At 38.7% G+C, this 18,723-nt stretch overlaps 1 protein-coding gene across 1 annotated transcript in view; it reads right to left on the bottom strand.

The window, feature by feature from the left end:
• The window catches only part of tsnare1 (T-SNARE Domain Containing 1), a 182,439-nt gene that overhangs the window by 142,956 nt on the left and 20,760 nt on the right, over positions 1–18,723 (bottom strand). The window contains exon 2 of the mRNA XM_011484938.3: positions 310–331. The gene's annotated coding sequence lies outside the window, so the exon portion shown is untranslated. The remainder of the gene's footprint in view (positions 1–309; positions 332–18,723) is intronic.

Here is an 18,723-nt window from a genome sequence, read left to right as displayed (position 1 = left end):
TCATATTAATTCATTTAATGTGTACTAAAAAACCCACTTCCGGTGTTGTACACGCAGCTGTATTTCTGCAATATGAAGGTCTAAGGGCAGGGATGCCCAGTTTAGTTTAGTCTGTTTAGTTAACGTTTAGTATTCTCCTATTGAATTTTATGCATTTATGATCCTTTTGATTGGATGTTCACTTAACAATTACCGGTACAAAGCCCACTGAGACGACTGTTGTTGAGAATTTGGGCTATACAAATAAAATTGAATTGAATTGAAAATGATTTAATAGTCACCCAAGTGTTTATAATGTCATTCACTCACCTTGGGTTGTCTTTTTCAGAGTCTGTGGAAAAGAAAAAGAAAAAGAAACTGTTATTGAGTCACAGTTAAAAGCAACAAGCTGTATTCTAGTTATTGGTTACTCTTTGCAGCTCTCCTTTTCTTGATTTTAGATCATTGTTTCACACAAAAATAGAAAATAGTAGAATGTTATCACTGCATTTCTACTGGTTTTGCTTCAATTCAAAAAAAAGGAAATGAGGGAAAAACCTGTTGCAAAACAGATTTTATGCCATATTCTTATTTATGTATGCCATATATTTTAGAACAACAGCAGAGAGTTTAGAAAGGTGCCTAATAAATCCAATGTATTATTATTATTTGTGAAAGGAAAAACAATGAGTGCATGTTACATCTTTTTAGCTTTGCAAATGTGTGCTAGCAGCCACAAGAGGGCAAAAATAGTACTGAGTAAAGCTTTGTGTTTTTATTTAAACATTATCAGTCCAATAAAAATGCCCGTTCCATATCAGTGAGACATGTGAGACATCTGTTTTATTAGTGTTTATGATGTTCGCAGACTTTGTTTATGCGCAGAAGGAACCCTAGTTTATGCATTTTTTGTTGCATTGAGCTGCAATGGAGAGCACTCAGGCTTATTTGGTCACAGCAACATACACAGATCGCTGTAAAAGTGAGTCAGATCAGTTTGGCAAATTCTAAAATGTAAACTTTATCTCTTAAAGCCATGTCACATCTCTAATCCACACATTGAGAACAGTGACTAACAGAGACTATCATCCAGCACTGTGTGATATCTGGCCCTCAAAAAGCTCAGATGCGGCTCTCTGCACACCCGTCCAACTCCCCACAGCCGCTGAGTTTTGCCTGATTGTAATTTGTAATTAAACTAACATCACATTTTGCAGATTCCAGAAAGACGACCAAGTTATCACTGGTTTGAGTACAAGCTTTTGATGTATAGACTTGAAGATATGAAGCTACAAATCAGATTCATAATTGAATATCAAAGGAAGAAAGAAAAATCAAAAAACTGTGCATTGCACTCATCCTTAAGAGGAACCTCTTCAGAGAAGAAAAGAAAGAGGAACTCAGTATTAGTGATGAAGTGGCTTTTGGATCTTCATCTCTCTAGTTGATGTAACCAAACTAACTGTAGGGAGGTCCAGCTGGGGGCAGTGCGTGCTTGTATGCTCTTCATTAGCTCAGGTACGCTGGAGTGCATACAAGAAGCAGAACGCAAAATTAGTAAACCTGCATTAATTTAGAACCTTCTGTGCATGTTTTTAAGATTCAATGCAAGCATCTTGCACCTTCGTTGGAGTGACATTCAAGACAGCTCAGAGACTAAATGAGAAAAATTTTCAAGTTGTTTAAAAGGTTGTTAGACTCTTCCTTTGTGTCCTAGTCCATAATCCAAACCACTTTAAATTAATCCTAGCCGTATCTGTTCTATCTTGCTTCAATCAGCATTTTTCTTTCTATTTTGAAGGATTTCCAAAAAACATTTGGGTTTGTCTGCAGACCAAATGTAGATTTGCTCTCTAGTGAACGCCCCTGTAAAAGGAATCCTCTGATCCCTTAAGTTTCACATCTATCTATCCATTTGCATCTGCTTGTGTAGGACCGGGTTGCAGAGGGAGCAGGCCGTCTCAAAGAGCCACTGCGTACATTTTGTGCATATTGCATCAATGAAAACTAGTCATGGATTTACGGGGAAAAGGTGATTAAAGTTGTGGTCTTTACGTAACATTTTCACAGATGTGTCACGAATGAACCACATTAGAACCACGGAAGAAGTTCGAATAAACCACGCAAAGAACACAAAAACCCATGCTTCATTGAATTTGTTCATTCTGACATTCAGAACATTGGGCAGAATTCACATCCTGTCAGCACCATGGTCAGCTCCTGCTGCAGGCCCACACAATGCTTTGTTTTCATTTAACAGTTGGATTCCCATCATCCTCACCAGTTCACACTTAAGCAAAGATTCCCACACATTCCTCTCACCAGCCAATTCCTCCAGCTCTTCTGAGAGCATCCCGAGGATATTTGATGCTAGCATAATGACATGGTCTTTCCAGCATGTCATAATGACTGGAGCTGAGGAGACTAGACTTCAGTGTATTCTGTTCCTTAAGATAACTCCATACTGACAGGCATCCTCCATGGGGTACCATGGGGGACGCTTCTGAACGCCTTCACCAAATCCACAAATTACATATAAACTTGATGAACAAACTTCCACAACCCTTGTCCTATGTGTAGAACTGGTCTACTGTTCCACAACTAGGACAGAAACTGCACTGTTTTTGACCATTGGTCAAACTTTCCTCTCCAGAACTCTGGAATAGACTTTCCTGAAGAGGCAGAGGAGTGTGACTTCCCAGTTGGAACACACTCTTCAGTCCCCCTTCTTAAAAAGAAGGAACAACCAACCCCATTCTGCCAGTCCCATGGTACTGACCCCGTCTCCTGACTGCCACGCGATGCTGTAGAGACTTTTCAGCCCACAGCATCCAAAGACTTCAGGTACTCTGTGTGGGCTTCATCCACTGTGTCACAGTCACAGCTAATGAGCAATAAGCTGAAAGAAGAAGCTATAAAAATGTGATAAATGGAAGACCAGGGTTGGACAGCTTATAGGTTCAATCATGTGCATTAGTGAAGTATCACGAAAGACATTTGTTCCTGCCTGTTATAAAAATGATGTCACCTGCTTAAAATGCCTCCCTTCCAAACAAGCACAATGACAGTTTTCTTTATTCTTCTCAAAACCAATACAACAAAATTGTTTTAGGATCACTGCTATTACACAAAAACACGTGTTGATTTGTTAAATGATCAGAACAGCATCTGGTGTTGGTATCAGTGACATTTCAACAAATCCTCTAAACGACTTTGCATGAGGTGATCTCTCCTGATCTCACAAGACTAGATGATTTTCAGTCCTTCAGAAGTCCTCTGGTGTCTCTTTGCTCACGATCAAAATACTAAATACATGGTAATGTGATGATAACAACACACGCGGTCCCAAGCCGTAGCATTATCATGCCTAATAACAGTAGACTTTGTTCCTCATGAACTTGGACATCAACATTTCCTCAGACATGGCCATCAGCCAAAATAGTCATGAGCACATTGACTGCTCTGATCTTGGACCCTTATCACTTTTTATCATTTGGGGCCCCTGGCTGTGTGACATAAGGGCTATATTGTGTGTATGTTGTGCTGTTAAAATAAAATGAAAAAAACAAAAAACATTTCACCTTTTTTGTGTCTATTAATCAAGCTCATTTGATTAGCTCAAGTGCAGTAAGGAAATCAACTTGCTGATGAGTTTAATAAACAAAGTAGCATTTTTTGGCTTTCTTTGCATTGCTTAGATAAGCAACTTTTCTCTAAAATTTCCTTCACAGCTTTAAAAAAATCAGTGAACACCTCAGTTTACTGCAGACTCAGTTTGAGAAAGAAAGCAATATATTACCACAATGACTAAAACTATAGGAGCACAGTGACTTTCATTATACATGAGTATTATAAATGCTAATTGATGGAACATGTTGTTGTCCTTTTCCAAAAAGACATGTAAAATCATTTAAATCACATTGTTCATCCTTATTTTAGGAAAAAGCCCTATCAGCTAGGATTTCTTCTCATTCAAGGGTGCAGGTTTTACATTTATTGGAGCTTGAGTATCCTGAGGTGTAAACTCGGGGCTTGTGTAATTACCAAAGTCTCTTCACTTGTCTGATCTTGGGGTTTCCTTTAGCCCTGTCTCCCTCTGAAAACAACCTTCAGCCTGAAGAGGAGCGCAGGGAAACAAGCAGAGAAATTGCCTTGTCACACAAAAATGAGTCATTATTAAGATAAATCACCCCATTCTGTTCCATAACTAAACCCTCCCTGACTTTACTTTCCACAGACGCACTCTGGCCCCCTCCATCCCAATCACACACACAGTGATAGGTCTCATTCTATCTATCTATCTATCTATCTATCTATCTATCTATCTATCTATCTATCTATCTATCTATCTATCTATCTATCTATCTATCTATCTATCTATCTATCTATCTATCTATCTATCTATCTATCTATCTATCTATCTATCATTTTTGATCACTTACAAAGACACATACAGCCACCAAAAACATTGTAAATGTAAATTTCCTCACCAGAATGGCAGCTACTGTTTTATTTAACATGAACGAGATTTTCAGGCTTTCAAAAGTCTTTTTGCTTCATTTTGGTGAATTTTCTTTGTTATGGATTGTATATTTGAGATTATCTAAATTAAAGTTACAGAATAAAGATCAGAAGGTAAAACTATATATTGTTCAGATACACAACGTTCTTTCTTTTTTTCTTTCTTTCTTTCTGCCACTGCCTGTAGTTTTCAGACTAAAGGTGTGTCTAAGGAAAAGTAACATCCCTTCTGGGTTGTTTGGTTTGATTGAGAGACCCATAAAAATGACACTTACAAAAAGCATTGGAAATAATAAAAGGGTGCTGTATGTGATGTTACCTAAAAGCTTTCAGAGCTGAATAGGCAGATATTCAAATGCTTCCGCTCAGATTTACAAATATGTGCTTTCATAACTTCCACTTCCATGGTCTTAAAGGTGCTACAAATGGATACATTTCCCTTTCTTTTGACAGGAGAGACCATTAGTATTGAAAGACCCAGTGGCGGTTTTTCCTTTGGGCAATGTGGGCGGTCGCCCAGGGCGCAAATTCATACAAGCACCCAAAAAAACAAAAAGCCATTTTTTTTATTTTCCCCCGCACTTTTCCTAGACTAAAACCACCAATTTCTGGGTAAATTTAATGAAATTTGCAGTGTAGGGCACGCCTACTATCGTGTTTACTTGCTGCTGTAATGACATTATTTTGCGCTCTCCGTGTAGAAGACGCTGGAGGAGCGCTCGTGGGGGAAACCAGCTCGCAACAGTAAAAGAATGGGAACAGGTAGAGAGGAAAAGCAGATACAGAGGCAAGGGAGGGGCTTAGACTCACCGCTCATGATTCCAGACCCCACAACAAACTAACAGCTGCTTCCTAATAAGAAATAGTGGTCATTCATAAAATCAATACACTTTATTGGGTTTACTGGATTTTTTTTAAAGTAAAAGAAAAAAAATAGAAAGGAGTCTGCATCAACGTGCATTTGTTTCCATCATCTCACTAATCTTAAATCTGGGTGTTTGACAGATGAAAAAGTCTATTCAAGGTTGTGGAAAGTTTACAAAAGATCAAAGGAAACATCAGCCTCCGGTTTAGAAAGAAGAGGACGAAAAACACTCCAAGGATAAAGGAATGCAGGCAGTGACCAAAATTTTAACTTGCTAGGTGCCAAATAAGACCACATATACTGTTGGAGGAGTAATATTTTGAGCAACATTTGGTTAATGATGTTTTGCACTTAATTAGATCAGTCTTGTTAATTAGCTTATTGGTGGATTTCATCTAAACTCTTCTGCGGTTCTCAAATAAAGTCTGTGAGTTAAATCCAATGTACACAATCATTTGTCTTTTTTGTTCAGTTTTATTTGACACTTAAGCACAGAAAACAGAAGAATATGTCCTTTAGTTTCCATTGATGTTCATTCATGAAGCCAACGGGAATGACAAGAATGTATTCATTCATAAATCGTGTCAGGGATATATTCAGCGCAAGAAAAAAAAAAAGAATAGAAATTATTTTTTTTACCAGAAGCTAGCCAGCCTTCAAAAAGAAAACACAAACTGATGCGTGTTAAGTATTAACTAATTACACACTAAACCTTAGTTGTGAATTCAACTATACAAGTTTATTTTACTTGTGTTTAATAATTAAGTAAAATAAATGATATATTGTGTTCTTGTGTTTGTATGTATGCAGGGTGGGGAGTGGGGTGAGGGTTGGGTGAGGGTGCCGTCCAGTGTTTCGCCCAGGGCGTCAAACTAGCCAGGACCACCTCTGAAACAACTAAGTGAAGGAAATGCAAGTTAGGACACTTGCAGACCAATAAAGTGCAGCAGACTTAGTTTACATGATTAGGGTTTATGAAAAAGTCACATTTTTATTTCATTTGTTTTTTATCACATGTAAACACTGACCAAACCACGTGGAAAAAACAAGCAGCTACAATAGCTGTTCATGTTGAGGTGCTACTCCCCAAAATGAACAGACCAGGAAGAAAAAAGGCACAAAAAGGAAAACTAGCAGCAGTTTTTAACTTTATCTCCTCTTGTTTCTGTCTTTCTAGTCCTCGATCTTTGAAAAGGGTGATTACCTCCTCACCGTATTATGAACCATTTCCAAATGCTTCCATGGTTAAAGCGTGCTCAGCTTCATGAGCTGCTATTTTCTTGTTCCAAGAGCTCACATTCTCCTTCCTTTGCCCCTTACTTTTATTCTTTTGTCTGCATTCACACGGTGGTAAACTGCACCAGGGTTCACTTACATGTGACCAGAGTCTTCCTCTCAGTGGACTGGTTTTGTCGTCTGCTTGCAGCAAAGTCCAGCTAAGCTTTTAAATCTGCTATCAATCAAAGAGGTTACTTTTCTTTCATTTGAGTTAGTTTATCACGTTTAGTTACATCTTTACTTCATGTTGCTCTCTTTAATCCACTGTCACTGTAAATATATGAGTCCTATAAAAAAAATCGGCTACTATGCTGTCAAGGAGCAGATTATTTTGTGATTTATTTCATGAAGTATTTTTCATCTCAAAACTGTAATTTTGTTTGCTTTAAATTAAAGAGATGATACAATTTGGACAAATTATGTTCAACTACTCATTTTGGATCCTTTTGGAAACAATAATAAGATAAATTCTTTGCAACTGTCCACTTTCCAAGTCTATGCATTCATTTGTGTTTTGTTTGTTCCATCATTCACCTCTTTAGGAAATCCTACCTTTTCACTGTCCAATGGACGCATCAGCAGAAATGTAGCAATAGGTGCCTCGTCCAAGGACATGTCATTGTGAGGACCATTAGGTCCAGGAATTGAACCACCTTCTTTCTGATAAGTGGCAACACAGAGTAATGGTGTAGAGCAGTTAGCAGCCTACCACTGTCTTTATCTCCCTCACCCTGCGGAAAGCCGCATGTAATCACAGAAACAAGCTCGGCCCTTATCTACACCAGCACTTTCTCTTCCTCCTCACTACCATATGCGGGTTCACAGGGATAAAATAAACAGAGGATATTTAATAGAACACAAAAGATCTGTTATCTGTGTTTGTTCTTTGTCAAATCCCCGGCCTCTAGAAGGCAAACACCTGCAGCCCTACAGTTCAATACAGAGGAGTGTATGGAGAGAGGGAGAACGCACGCTTCTCCTCACCACACATGCTGATGTGAATCTCTGCCAGGGCAGATACTGACACCGTGCTCCAGCACTGAAGCATCAATAAATTCACTCCTATTCTTTACCAACAAACAATTACTGTTCTTCATAAAATCCCAATAAAAAGGTTGCTTATTTGGTGTCTGTTAAGTAAAAACAGTTTTGGGTTCTTTGGAGAAATCAGTTAATTGCAGGTTCGTTTTGCACACATTGGTTTCACCAAAATGGCTCACAGACTGTTTGGTCTTTGTGATCTCCATGCATCCCTGCATGTTTTCAGTGTGCATGCGTGAGTTTTATGAGCATGCTTGACTGTTACAAACAGCAGTTTCATCAGCAGTTTCATCATGACAACAGTAATGGCTCATGGTACTGAAGTGACATGCTCTGCGATTCACAGTAATGCCAGTCTTCAAATGTGTGGCTTAACCCTTGAAATACCTGCTCAACCAAATCATGGAGCACATTTTAAAAACATTGTTTTTAACCCTTAAGTTCCAGTGATAACATTCTTTCAACTACTGTAACTCTTCCACCGTTTATGCAGTTAATGTCATCCCAGCAGATTCTGAAGCACAGACAGGCAGCTTTCATACTGCAATGCAACGCTTTATGCAATCAACTTAAATCAGCCAATCCTGTTACAAAGAACAGCGCCGTTATGCAACACTATGTTAATAAATGTGTTTCGTATCGGTTAAAATGCCGACATGAAAGCAGCTCTTCTCTGCATCGGAATCATCTGATTTCTGTCGATAGTGTGAAAACTTAAAAATGTTACGGCATGTCAGAATGTGATAGTTATGAGTCACTGGCGACATCTTCGGTGTTGAAGGGTTATGATTGAAGGGGTTGCTACAGCAATAATAATACACTTCACAGGACTTTAGAAAAGAAAGTACCGCACTCCAAACATCCACTCTGCAGAACAGTTGGACACCTTACGTATTGCTAATGCACCTCCGGCTCCTCCATCATATTCCTTCAAATACATTTGAAAAATATTGTGAATAGATCTTGCAGACATCCCTTCTATTGTCTCTGCAACCCTAAAACTCATTAGACCTGACAGTTTTGCACATAGAAACATCCATATGGTGATTACGCTGATGTATAACTATAAATAGAAGAGCCTGTTTGTTGTGTTTTACATAACATATACTGTTTTACAGTTACAAATGCAGGCGTAATTATACAGCTGAGATTTTTTTTTTGCATCTTCCAGCTGCTCCCTTTCATAGTCACCACATCTACACTCTCCTCTGCATCCTCCTACCACCATCCACCCTCATGTCCTCTTCCTTGACATCCATGAACCTCCTCTTTGGTCTTCCTCTCTTTCCTGGTAGCTCCAACCTCAACATCCTTTTACCAGCATAATCATTGTTCCTCCTCTAGACGTGTTCAAACCTCTCCATCTGATTCCCTGCATTGATCTCCAGAACATCTACCATGATCTGTTCGTCTGATGGATTCATTCCTGATCCATCCTGGTCGCCCCCAAAGAGTACCGTTTCATCTTCATCTCTGCTACGTCCAGCTCTGCCTCCAACTCTTTTCGTGCAGATCTACAACTTCTTTAAAGGGCAGAACTCTGTAAAAGACAAGCTTGGTCTGTCTCCTCTGCTATTACGGCATGCACCAGACTGCACCAGATGTTTCTGAAATCCAACACACCGTGATAAAATCCTGTCTGCTGCATGAAAACCAGAAGAAGACAGTGGAGAGACAGGAGGCAACAGGAAGATGATGTTATGGGGATGTGAGTTAAACAAATGATTGTTAACATATTGTACATGTCTACATGATAGAAACTGTGATAGAAATTGTCTTAAAAAGACGAATGTAAAGAAAAACTTGTTAAAATGGTAAATGACATATACTTGAATAGCGCTTTTCCACCTTCTTAAAAAGGCCCAAAGTGTCCCTCCAAATCACATATGGCAGCTAAATTATGAATTTTTACATTTGTATTTTCATAATAGCAGATAGTACAAGCAAAAACTGATTATGTAGACTCACAGCATCAGTCCATCTATTTCCATCCATTTTCTAAACCCACTGATTTCTATTCAAAGGGACGGGTTGCTGGAGCCTACACAGGTGCTGGTTTACACCAAGAAGTGTAACCGAACACATTTACACTCACATTCACAGCTAGGGGATGATGTAGAGTCACCAATGAACCTCTCAAGCATGTTTTTTGACTGTAGGAGGAAGCTATAGTGCCTGGAGAAAACCCACACATGCACGAGGGCTGCCATCACTATTATTTTTACTTTTTTGAGCGTCTTCAGTTGGATTGATTTTATTGCAACAGGACCATTGTTTGTATAAACTATATCTGCAGGAATTGAAGGTTTTACTTTATTTTAAACATCGCATTGTTATTATACCAAAGGAGAGAGTGAGGGAGATTTGGGGTGGGGGAAGTAAATGGATCATGGGTTAGAGAATAGTAAGAATTAACCCTTGTGCTATCTTAGATGACCCCCACCCTTACATTGACATGTTCTCCATACCATGACAAAGGTGGATAAAGGTGGAAAGATTTCATGTAATCCATGGACACCAGTGAAGATCACAAATCATTGAAGACAAAAGGTTCAGAGCACTGTCTAGTGGGTCTAGATGACCCAACTCCCAATGTTAAAGTGCCTAGGATAGCACAAGGGGTTAAAGTGGGAAGGGAGAGGGGTCGATCAAAAAGGATCAGAAATCAGTAATTAAGAGAAAGACAGGGACGAAAAAAACATTCAAGTCATTAGCGACTTGTGATGTGGATTTTAGTGCACACACACACACATCCACTGTATCTATGTATATTAACATAAGCACACATGTCTGCTCTGCACAGACCTGCACACAGACATCCATGCAGACCCATTCATTCATCATCACCTATACAGGCTAACTTCCTTTTCCCACATGATGTGTACTCCAGCGTTCACACAGAGCTACAGTTTCATAAATCAGGCACACGAACATCTGTGTTGTTGTTTTGACAAATTAGGCATTTCTGTTGTACCTTCATCACCCAGCAACTAATGCAAAGTTAAACTTGGTGTTGTTCACAACATGTATGAAGAGCAAAATGATAAGCTGCACAATGTTTCTCATGCTGCTGCACTCAAAAATATAAGAATGCCTTTTTCTAAAGTCAGGATTCAATTTTCACTGTAATTATTGTTTAAACACAATGTTTTAACTCTCTTTAATTGATCCTTGTCACTTTATATGTCCACCTTGTCAACAATAACATTGCTTTTTACTACATATTGAGTGAGGATCAGCCCATTTTTCATTTTCTTTTTAAACTGTCCCCAACTATGCAAACAGACGAGTTATGATCTGCAGGATCTGTCAACTAGTGACTGAGTGCAGATGAACCGCACTGCCTGTCGAAGGAGTTCTGAGTCTGATGTCAACCGTCTTCATAGTGCAAACATTTGTGAAAGAGTAGCAACAGCCAAGGGGAGTGGATCAGCAGTACCGTCCACACTAAGGTCTCTACCTCACACCACTCCTTGTGTATCTTCAGCTAAATTGCTTCAGGTGTGCTTGAAAAAAAAGTTTTAACGCATTTATCATGCTCAACTCCTGGGAGAGATGAAATATTACTGATGTTTAAAAAAATTGCCATGTTCTCTCTGCCCTAACCTCACTCTGGATGGTAAAAGCTCTGGTCGTCCCCACAGACAGACTGGAATCTAAACAGCAGCTTCCACTTGGTTTTCCTATTCTAAAAGTAAGACTGCAAACTAGGCAGACTTTCACTCAGCTCATTGTCTAAAAGATTGTCTCATCTCAGAAGGCCAGACACCACCGCTTGTAATGCACTTCAGAGACAAAGGAATGAATGAATTGCTTTTTAAATACACACACACACACACACACACACACACACACACACATATACATATATATATATATATATATATATATATATATATATATATATATTTTTATCTATTACTCTATGAATCAATTTATTCAACCAGATCGATCTGTCTGAGGCAAGTTGTTAATCAAATTGACCAATACTATCATAACATTGTTTCAAAATGAAATGAGATAAATCGTTTATAATCGATCTTGGAAAATACCATTTGGACTGAGGCACGGTATAGGTTTATTTTTGATTTGGAGAAACAACAGTGGGCTGAAGCTCATGAACTGGCTACTCATGATGTGGAGGAGAAGCGGTTGTACTCCCAGCTCTCTCCGGGTGGCTGAACATCTCACCCCATCTCTCAGGGAACGCCCAGACACCCAATGGGGGAAGCTCATTTCAGCCGCTTGGATAAGGGACCTCGTTCTTGCGGTCATGACCCAGAGCTCATGGCCATAGGTGAGTATTGGAACAAAGTTTTCAGCTCTCTATTTACCACAACGAACCAGTACAATGACCACATAACAGCAGATGGATTGTATGTCAAAATGGCCGCCCATGGCATGTTTTTCTTTTCCCTCCTTTAAGGTGTTATTCAGTTTTTTTCTTGCCTTTGCTGGTTTTGTAGCACAAATGTCAAACTGAGGAATTAGTTTCTAAAATTGTTGCTCTTCTGCTATGCTGCTGAATCTGCGTGTCCATAGTATGGCAGCGCAGCTGGCACCCGCTCTGCAGTAAATTTAAATCCAAGTTGGTTAAGATTCATTAGTAGCTTTTAATATATGGATTTCAAAATATCACAAATATACATGTTTAGTATTCATCCCAAGTATCTGTTTGCTAAAAAACCTGCAGAGTCCCTTGTCTAACTCAAAGTCACAGACGTTTTGGGCTCAGAGCAAAGGTTCCTTTACAACATTTTTGTCAAACTGAAAGGATTTCATCCCAGCAGAATAAGCAGCTCCTAAAGCTGTACCAGCAGCAACCTGATGCAATTCTCCAGGAAGCTTACCGTTTAGGTAAGCTACAGCTACACATGGGATTCATATATAGTCTTTATAAAATATTTATATTCATTAAGTTGTTACATTTGTAAATCGGTTATGTCATATTTGCCATTAAAGAGAAAAAAAAGAAAGTGTGGTGTCTGCATTATTTTAAAATCCTAAAGTCCTCTAAAAAATAAACACCTAAACAACTCAATGTTACTCCAAGTCAATCCCACTTCTGTGTGATCTAACTGTCCAATCAGGAAGCAATCAATTTCACCTCATTTTGTTCAGGTGTAAAAGACAACAGGTGGAAATAATAGCGATCAGTAAAAAATCCCCAATAGAGAAGTGGTTCTGCAAGTGGTGACCACAGACAACTTCTATGTCCTGATGTTTTGTGGCTGATGTTTTGGTGACCTTTGAATGCTGACAATGTTGTGAAGACGTCATCTACAACCCACACAAGTGACCCATGGTACTTTGATAGTTTGCTGTCAGTGTAGTGTCCAGAGCATGGAGGCGCTTCCAGGGGACAGGACAGTATACCAGGAGATGTGGAGGAGGCTGGAAGAGGGCAACTCTCCTGCATCAGGACCACCACCCCCTCTTTTGGGCAAGGAGAAACAGGAGGAGCACTGCCAAAGTCCTGCACAATGTCCTTCAGCAGGCCACATATGTGCACGTGTCTGCTCCAACTGGTAGAAACTGACTCCATGAGGGTGGTATAAGGGCCCAACATCACAGGCTGGAGTTGTGCTTACAGCCCAAAACCGTGCAAGACATTTGGCATTTGCTAGAGAACACCAAAATTGGCAAATTCGCCACTGGGTCTTCACAGATGAAAGCAGGTTCACACTGAGCATTTGTGACAGATATAACAGAGTCTGAAGATGCCGTGGAGAAAGTTCTGCTGCCGCAACACCCTCCAACATGACAGGTTTGGCAATGGATCAGTAACGGTTTAGGGTGGCATTTCTTTGGAGGGCTGCACAGATCTCCATGTGCTCACCAGAGGTAGCCTGGCTGCCATTAGGTACCCACACGAGTTTATCTGACCCATTGTGAGACTGTATGCTGGTGCAATTGGCCCTGGGTTCCTCCTAATGCTACACCTCATGTGGCTGGAGTGTGTCAGCAGTTCCTAGACTAAGGTATTGATATAATGGACTATAATGGACTGGCCAGTCGTTCCCCAGACCTGAATCCAATTGAGCACATCTGTGATATCATGTCTCGGGCCAATCCAGATGGCACCACAGACTTTCCATGAGTTGGTGGAAGCTTTGGTCCAGGTGCGGAAGGAGATTCTTCAGGAGACCATCTGCTGCCTCATCAAAAGCATACCCAAGGATTTGCATGGAAGTCATACAGATATGTGGAGGCCACACCCACTACTGAGCCTCATTCTGACTTGTTTGAAAGATGCTACAACCAAGTTGGATGAGTGTACAGTGAGTTTTTCCACTTTAATTTTGAGTATGATTCCACATCCAGACCTCCATAGGAGAACACATTTAATTTCCATTAATACTTTTTAAGTGGTTGTGTTTTCAGTACAACTATGTAAATAATAAAGGGTTTAAAAGAATATTTCATTAATTCAGGCATAGGAGGTATTTTCATATTGTTCTCTTTATTTATTTTTAGCAGTGTAGCTGTTTAGCAGTTAGGAAGTCAGGAGGGAATTTAGCTTATAGCCAGTGACTGCAGCCTGTTGTACATGATCATGCCAGGCAGCACCTGTTCTTTAAAAACTGTAAATTAGATGGAAACAATGTGTGCAATCCTGCTTCAGGCTAAATTGATCTCTCAGACAGCACACACGCATCTGCCCAACGTCAGCCAGGTCATCAATAAAATGATCCTCACCACGTTTCAGGAAGATCATCCGCTTATTGGCAAACAGTCACCTGTAAATCTGTGAGTCAGATCAAGGGAACTTTGTTAGAGGATCAATCATTCACCTGCCTTTAAAAAAAAAAAGTAAAAAACAGAATGTACCTGGTACCTTTCTTTGGTTCTCTTTCAGGTTTTTTGTCTTGGTTTCCCCATCATTTAACTGCTGGTTAGCATACTGTAAAAGAGCTCATCCCCTTTTTAATTTTCCCAAAGTGGTGAGAAAAAGTCTTTGATGGGCTGTAGCTTGTTTGACAATAACATCATGCTGCAAAGAGAAAGAGTTTATGATAAACTGAGGTTTCTGTCCATTCGTTTTCTTGTTGCATAAATCTGTCCTCTGAATAGCTCAGCATGGAAGGATTTGATTGCTACACTAGAATAGCAGGTTCTTTACGTATTTTCTCATTTTCTTTTAAATTTGGGGTGATGGGTGATGGTTTAATGATTGGTGAGTCATCATATTTGGATCACAGGCAAGCATTCGGGAAACATCTTGCCTATGAGCAAATGCATCTCTTGCAACATTCTCATAATTTTTTTCTTATTAAAATTCAACAGAATCTCTTGTTTTGGACATCCCATCAGAAACACCCATATTGGAAATTCATCAATGGCGTGCCGTTTGTAGAAAATTATTGGGCATTTTGTCCGTTTAATAGATCCATATGGTGAATAAATCACATGCAACATTTCTTTTTCCACTTGCGCTGTGAAGTGTGCACACATTTTTATGCAGATTTTCGTAAATGGCCTTTCGAGCTTGACTTAGTTATTGGGGAAGCATGAGAATCTGTGAGGTAACTCTAGCAGCAATAAACATTACAAATACGTAGTGTCTGTTTAACATCAATGTGCAGTTCCTCTGTATTGTTGATGCATTGCTCATTTGGCTGGTCTTTGTGGTGTTGTGTTTTGGTTAAAAAAAGCCCCCCCCCTCTCTCTCTGTCTCTCTGCATGGGGTCTGAAATCCTTCTCTCAGTCCTTAGCGAGTATTTGCTGCATTTTCTTTGTATTTTTTGTTTTTTACATTCTCTGAGTTTTTAGTATGCATGTGGCTGTATTTAGTGCTTCACCTGTCATTGTGAGATGTGCATTTTTTTATAAAAGCTACTCGTCCACTAATCTGTTTTTTTTCCTTCTTCTTAAATCTTCCTGTCCAACAGCTGAGCAAACAGATCAGAGCTGAAAACCTCTTGTGTTTGACATATTTTACTGTTACAACATGGAGTTATGAATCTCCTGACACACAAGATGTATAATTAAATAGACAATTAAGTAATTGAGACTAAAATGTATCTATGTGAATTTTATTTATATTATATTTATTATATATCAGTTTTTTGTTGGATTGGTAAGAAAAGAAGAGGAGGGACGAAGAAAGAGGGGTGTTAGAGAGGGGGGTTAAGAGGGTGAATATAGAAGGGGGGGGTGAAATTGTAAAGCATCATTAAGCAATAAGTTGCTGGCAGTTTTTATAATCATTACTGTCAGGTAAATAATAAAGTTAAAAATGTTACAAACATACCTGTTGGCTCCAAAAATTATCACTTAAATACATGTCAACTTGTTCCCAATACAACTACAGTTCACACATGCATACTTATGCATTCAGACTAACACATGTGAAACATTTCATTCAGTCATGCAAACCATTTGTTCAAAGGTGAGATAGCACCTGTGCTCGAGTGAGTGTTTATGTTCTTCCAGGGTGGGTGACGGAATGTAAAAAAAGAGGAAGTACATCCCCACACCAAGACCCCCACCACAGCAGCTGTGGTATCCAGGAACCCACAACATCTGACTGGTATAGCAGATAAAACTAATCTGTTTTATAAATGCAATTTACAGGTATGGTTGTAATCATTTTAATTGTTTATATACTCACAACTTCTGTATTCTGCGTGTTTCCTGTTCAATTACTCCGTAATTACTTAGTGTGCGACCTAGCAAAAAAAAATATAAACACAATATTTTGTTTTACATTTAACATTTATGTTTTAAATCCTACCTTTCTTCAAAATGAATACAGAATATCTCTTGTTAACTTACTGTCAATAGTGACCCGGGGACATATTTTGACAAAGTAACCAGAGAAAATTTAGTATTTAATCCTGTGTTGTCCTATGACCCCACCCTTACATTTATCCATGACAAAGGCTGATAAAGGTGAAGAGGATTTCATGTAATCCATGGACACCAGTAAAGATCACAAATCATTGAAGAAAAAAGGTTCAGAGCACTGTCTAGTGGGTCTAGATGACCCCACTCCCAATGTTAAAGTGCCTAGGATAGCACAAAGATTACGACAAAGAAAAGTTGTAATTGCAACAAAAATATTAAACATTAAACAAAATGTTGTTCATTTTTTTATTTTTTATTTTCACAATTCAATTCAGTTTAATTGTACTTATTTAGCCCAATATCACAAAACAGTTGTCTCAACAGGCTTCACACCAATGACTGTACAAGAACATAAAATCAGTCATAAAATATGAACAACTGCTAAACTAAACTAGACAACAATCAGCCTGTAGTGTGTTGGGCTGCTATTCATTTCACATTCTCCCTTATTCCAATATGTATCTGCTATGTTTCTAAAAGATGCTAATATGAGATATGAAACACAATCAGTCGTTGGTAAATCTGACTCTGAAAAAGTCAGCGCCTCATCACCCACACATTTAACTACACATCATTGGTCTGTAATGATGGAATGTAATATCCAGAATTCACCCCGGTTCACTTCTGAGTTATCACAATTCCAAATGCGGTAAACTGGGTTTTAGTTATAGAGAAATCATTTGGGATATTTGAAGTGGGGAAGCATGAGCTCAGAGGTAATTTACCTTTACCAAATACAAACAGTTCTTAAATACATAAACGGTCTGTGTAAATGAAACTACTCTGTTGTTCAAAGGACTTGAAACATTCATCGGCAGGACTTGGAATCGACTTGAGACTAGTTTGTCCTGACTTGGAACTTAACTCGGACTTGAAGTTAAAGACCTTAGATTTAGAGGTGACTTGGAAAACAGTGACTTGGTCCCACCTCTGCTCAATACTATTGTAAATGCTACAGCAGGACTTTGTTGTTAACTCAGTCCAGAGCAATTCTTACCTGTATTAGGTTTCTCACATGTCTGCTAAGCATACTATCGCACAAACGTCACTGTACAAACCTTGATATGGACATTTAATATATATTTCTATTTTCTAAAAAAAACTTTGCTAACAAATTCCACACATAAACCACATTTTTAACTAACCAATTACTTATTTAACACTGTTCATTTTTTTTTTGTGAACCAGGGTTTTTCAGAGTGAATGGTACTCGACATTTTTGTATGAATTTCTAAACAGCTAAACCTGCATCTGCTCGTCTGTTGTAAAGGTTTTTCATTCACTGTAATGCAATAACATTCAAGTTTCCACCAGGGCAGCAAATACCTTCAGATGTTTTCTGAAAGATGTCTAAAAGTCAATCTCAAATTTCCTCATAGCTTCACCGTTTGGCCTTTGTTTGAGGGACTGTCCCAATTATCTTGTAAAAGAAAAGGGGGGGGGGGGGCTAAAGGCCTTTAAAAGTAGAGCAAAAGAGGACCAAAGGGGAATAGAAATGTAGCATTTGCCTTTTTTTTAGCAATGATATAAAAATCACAACAGCCTTTAATGTTATTCAGTCCAATGATTGATGTTTTATGACTTTTCCTCAGAAATTTAATAGAGTATTTAGCGTTATTTTATCATTATTTTCCTGCAAATGTGAACCCTAAACACAAGTTCATTCACAGATATTGGGCCTTTACTGAATATATAACATTAAAAACACCTTTATGCACAGAAATATCAATCCCTGTCTTTTGACCCTAAGGGGACATGGAAAGGACCAAGTTATTAACCCAGCATGATTTTTTTAAATTGCATTAACTTAAATTATTAGTGTTAGATTAACTTGGAAAAAGAGTCGTTTGTTTAGAAGCTCAAAAAGACTACTCTCGTGCGCGATTCTGCTTTTTGGCATTTCCAGCAAATGTTTAAAGATTTTGATGTTCCCTTGTGACAGCAGAACTTCACTTTAATCTAGACATGGTTTATATTTAGTTGTTTTTTCGTGCAGGTGCTGTTTAAATCTCAGCTTATTGGATTTGTTGATAAACCTTCAGAGCCAGAGCGGCAGCTCTATCATTTAACGTTCACGGACATAAAAAACAAAAAAAATAAAAAATTAACCAAACCAAACTGAAGTAAAGTTGAGACTAATTTAGTAAATGTCACAGGAAGCTGTGCGTTCCAAAATGGTTTGCCTGCAC

This window comes from Oryzias latipes, chromosome 16, assembly GCF_053564925.1.
Source record: "Oryzias latipes strain Hd-rR chromosome 16, Olatipes_Hd-rR_3.1".
In the NCBI taxonomy this organism is placed as follows: domain Eukaryota; kingdom Metazoa; phylum Chordata; class Actinopteri; order Beloniformes; family Adrianichthyidae; genus Oryzias; species Oryzias latipes.
The sequence above is the reverse complement of the archived record's forward strand: the minus strand, read 5'-3'. Positions and strand labels throughout refer to the sequence as shown.